The sequence below is a fragment of the Myotis davidii genome, unplaced genomic scaffold (genome assembly GCF_000327345.1).
Source record: "Myotis davidii unplaced genomic scaffold, ASM32734v1 scaffold46, whole genome shotgun sequence".
NCBI lineage: Eukaryota > Metazoa > Chordata > Mammalia > Chiroptera > Vespertilionidae > Myotis > Myotis davidii.
In genome coordinates, this window is record NW_006383006.1 from 8893075 (window position 1) to 8897924 (window position 4850).

General features: G+C 41.3%; 1 protein-coding gene across 2 annotated transcripts in view; it reads right to left on the reverse strand.

Moving 5' to 3' along the window:
- Positions 1-4850, reverse strand: part of LOC102761755 (chromosome unknown open reading frame, human C15orf41) — a 218239-nt gene that overhangs the window by 21332 nt on the left and 192057 nt on the right. The window lies entirely within an intron of this gene.

Consider the following 4850-nt stretch of genomic DNA (forward strand, 5'->3'; position numbering starts at 1 on the left):
CTGAACAACTAACATTAAAGCATTATTTAAGATGAGATCCAACTAATGGCCAATAACAAAGAGTCTGAAAGATTAGAGATCTTCCCACAGAATCGGTGATAATCCTTTAGTGCTGCAGAGCAAATATGAGGGCACCAGGAACATTTTGAGCAGATTCTTAAGTAATAAGGGCACAAAGGCCAGTGTCTGACGCACGATATACTATACCAGAAATTGAACGTGAAGCTTTTCACAGCTGCTGGTAGCTAGTACTCTGACTTTTTCCCTCTGAAATAACTGACTTAATGGCCTCGATGTCCACACTCAACATCACCACCTTCGGCCTCCTCTGCTCCTTCCTTCTCCACTGGCTGCCCCAGCCACCACCTCCAGCCCTCTACCCTTCTCCGAGCCCCCTGCTAAGCACCAGGCATGCTGCGTACTTTATCACAAATCTTTATGAGAACTCTGTGAGAGTTATTTTTAATCCACAGATTCCAGCAAATTGCAACTTACATTTCCCAAGTGTTCACCTGGATCAGGGCTCCGAGGCTCCAGCTCTGTGAGACTCCTAAGTCCACACCTTGTTTAAACGAGTGGCTCTGGTTTCATCGGGCAACAACTTTACAATAATGAACAATGAACACTTTGGGTTTTACTAAGCGAAAGAGGTTGCTGCCCACTAATTGGGAGAAAGGTACCAATCGGGCATTCCCATTTGGACAAAAGGGCTTCACTACTGGACCCCTCGCAAATCCGAGTTGAATCTTAGACGTTTAGGGGAGAGTTAGGTAACATACATGAGGACTTGCAAAAAAGCAAAACAGAACAAAACACCCCAAAACTTTTAAACAGCATTTGGGGAAAAAAAGGTTCCCCCAATCCCACCATATGTTTTTACACAAATCTGCATGCTCCAATTAATTTGCTGAACTGCTGGTGTGCAGCTGGGCTGCCTTACTCATCTCTGTAAGTACAATGTACAATTTGTGGTCTGATCTCAAGCAAGAAAAGTGCACCTAATTTTGGCTCGCCCCGTACTTAAACCTATTTTAGAAAATTAGAATTTAACCATAGCTTTACACAGCCTTAGAAAGAAAAACTGTGTGCAGCTGCTGACAGGTCATTGATGTTGTAATACTGAGTACCCGAGGAGAGATTTTATAGTATTATCCCAAATGAATGGCATAAAAGAGGCTTGGATTTTAAAAATTCATCTCTACTTGTCAAACATTATTAGGAAAGGAGGGAAAAATGGAGATTTCTGGGGCTGATCTGACACAGCGGCATGTTTTTCCAGTCCACCATGTCTGGCTGGCGGAACTCTTGTCCTCTCTAGTGTAATAAACAAGTGTTTAGTACAATGCTATGTTTGGAAGAAGGCAAGTTTTCTTTCTTTCTTTTTTTCTTCTTTTTCTTTTTAAGCTCTTGGCTCAAGAGAACAGTCTTATGGGAAATGGCTATTGTGTTTACTGTTTTTTGATGACAAAATGTCATCTGCCTAAAATACTTCTGTAATAAATTATTCCATTCAATAAAGCCATCCGTAGTTTGATCGGTTTATAAGTGCAATTTGCATTACAATGCATTGGGAAACCCCAGAGGAAAAAGTCCTGTATACATTAGTTCATATCAACACACAGGTGAACGTGCTTGCTTGTGTCTCTCTTTTCTCTCTTCCAGCATAAAAGAATTGTTTGCAACTTAAAATGTCATAAAAATTCTAAGTCTGAAAATGCCGTTGCCATTTCACAGCTTCGTACAGAATCTTTTTACAGCAAACTCAAACTGCTGAATTATTAGTTAATTTAGAGAGTGATGACTGACTAGGAGTGAATTAGCAATATTACAATGTGGTCCGTTTTCTTGTAAAATGTCAACAGCTGCTACACATCACCACACTGCTGCTGATCTAAAGGAAAACTCCATCCACACACTTTTGGGAGCAAGTTCCTCATCCTTGTAGTTTGTTTTAGCCAATCAGTGGCTTAAAAAAAAAATCTTTACCTGAGGATATGGTTTTCATTGATTCTAGAGAAAGAGAAAGAGGGAAAGGAGAGAGAGAGAGAGAGAGAGAGAGAGAGAGACATGGATCAATTACCTTCTATGTGCTCATTCAACCTGCGACCCTTCAGTGCTCAGGGTGACATTCTGAGCAACTGAACCACACGTGCCAGGGCACTATGCCACTGACTTTTTACATTAGTGTTTATCATTATACATATTTGGTTTACATATAATGATGGGATGAGAATTACTTTTATTTTGGCATTTTTTTCCATGTCCCTTAAGATAACCGGGGACACCCTCAAAAGACCAGGGCCGGGAACTCTTGGTCTTGTGAAAGAATACAAGCTCCTGTTTCTTAATTAGTCTCATTATAATCCATGAGTATTTTGGGGAGGCAATCCCTGTTGAAGGAAAAACGAGGCCTACCAGCCAATACCCTGCTAAAGTAAACTGGAAATATTTTCCTCTAGGGAGAAAACCTTCTGAGGAAACAAGAAGCTATTCTTCTTCTGAGGAGGAATGCCTCCAGATGCTGGTAGATCACGGATGGTGTTGAGTGTGCTGCCTCCCGCACCTGGTGAAATGTTGGGGGGCCACACCTGTGTTTGTCTGCCAATCCCTCCAGGGCCTGAGATCTTTATGAGGAGAGCCCGGATCTGTGTCCCTGTGTTCCTAAGGTCCAGCACAGGCCTAGCCAACAGCTTGGTGCCCCGTGTTTGCTAGGATGGAGAATGAAGATGCAAAAGAGCAACAGAGCCAAAGAAAGACCAGTGAGCGTCTGATAATTTAGTTCTGTCCACTAGGCAGTATCCCCAACCTCACAGGGGCACCAGGGCTCCTGGCCTCCGCACTTCACTCTTGAATGTGCACTCCAGCTTCGATCTGAACTTTTAGAGGGCTGAAATGAGTTTTGTGCTACATGTCTTGTCAATGTTTTATTTATTTCCAATCAAGTGAGAACATGCTTCAGCAGTTTGAAATGAAATAGGTTTAAGATGCACAATAGGTACATATTGTTCTTTGGATGTGCACATATGAACTAATGGTTTATTCAATACAGTTGGTAAAACATTTGGAAACGAATCTAAAGTCCTGGACTCTAATCCTGACCTTGACTAATTGGCTGTGTGACCTTGAGTAAGTTTCAGAGACTTTCTGGACCCTCTTTTTCTCATCTGACAACGAGAAGGTTGTACCAGATGATCTCTAAGGTCCCCCTTGGCCCTAATATTTTTAAAAATTCTATCACTATTCTTATTTCCATAGGCAAAAGTGAGTCCTAGAGTGTGATTTCTAAACAACAAAAAAAGGAGTCTAAAAAAAATTGGTGTTTCTGCCACTCAAAAGGAGCTATGTGAACTCCTTTTTGTAGCATATACTCAAACCCAATGGAATACACCCGCCAAATTTCCTAGGGCAGTGGTTGGCAAACTGCAGCTCGCGAGCCACATGCGGCTCTTTGGCCCCTTGAGTGTGGCTCTCCCACAAAATACCACGTGCAGGCGCGCATGTACAGTGCGATTGAAACTTCGTGGCCCATGGTCAGAAGTCGGTATTTTGTGGGAGAGCCACACTCAAAGGGCCAAAGAGCCACATGTGGCTCATGAGCCACAGTTTGCCGACCACTGTCTAGGGTATTCCTTCTTGTTCCCACCTAAAATGCTACAGATAAATATGAGGAAATGGTTGATTTACCTTGTAATTACTTAGCAATCTTTATTATCCAGCTAACTCTCGAGGTGTATGCTCATTGGGTAGCACTGGGTTTCAGGGAATCTTTGAATCTTCTGAAACTATCTGCAAAATTTTGCATAAGTGGAAAGTTATAAACAGAAAAACTCACAGCTTTAATGAATATTTAATTCAAAATTTTAGGAAGCTCAGCCTAAATCATGTCCTAATATCATTAATTGCCCTTAAACACCTTGGCGTCAGGCCTAGGTTGGATTCCTAGCTCAGACACTTACTAGTTCTCTGACTTTGAGCAGACCTCAGTTCTCTTATGAGTAAACCGGAAATAACAGCATCTGCTCTAAGAATGGCCATAAGGATTAATAAAACATGTCCATAGAATTAATGCACATAATACCACTGGTCTAGGATCCATCTCATAACACATGCCTAATAAGTAACAAAAACATTTTACATTTTGTTTTAGCAAATGGGGTTACTCATTACTCTTTCATTTATCTTAGTCTTTAAGGTTCACTGTTGATAATCAAATCACCTCATTAGTGGGGAGTTTTCCTTTTTAAAAGCTGCAGATTAAATAAAAGAGAATAGCTGCAGCAAGAAGGCAGGGGTGAGGTGTGGGTCTAAATATGATAGCTTGTAAGGAATTCATCTGTAATAGGATTTCAATTATACTAGTTAATACAATTCTACTACAAGTGATAGCAACCATTGGTTAATCTAACAGTTTAAAACACAACTGAAATGTTTTACAGTTTTGGTTTACACATGTCTCATTTCAGGAAGGTTTCTCCACTCATCTTGGTTAGCTAATGAGATTTTCTGATCCAAGCATTTGTTGGTAGGAAGTTACTGAAACTTAACAAGAGGGCTGAATGAGATGGCTTTAGAGGTCCCATCTAGTTCTATGAGTCTCTTTTCCGGAATGAAGAAAAGGAAAAGCCCATCTAAACGACACTAAAAGCTACTTAAATATCCGATAGTCTCCGGTCTCAAATTGGTACACGGTGCTCCCGTGTCTCCACCCACCATGTGACGGGGTGCTTAAATGTACAGGGAATCCAGACTTGCTCTCCATTCGGGGTCATACTTCAGCACAAAAGACGGAGAATTCTGGATCAAAGACAGAAAACTTGTTTGCATGTGAAAAGGGGAGAGAAGGGAGAGAT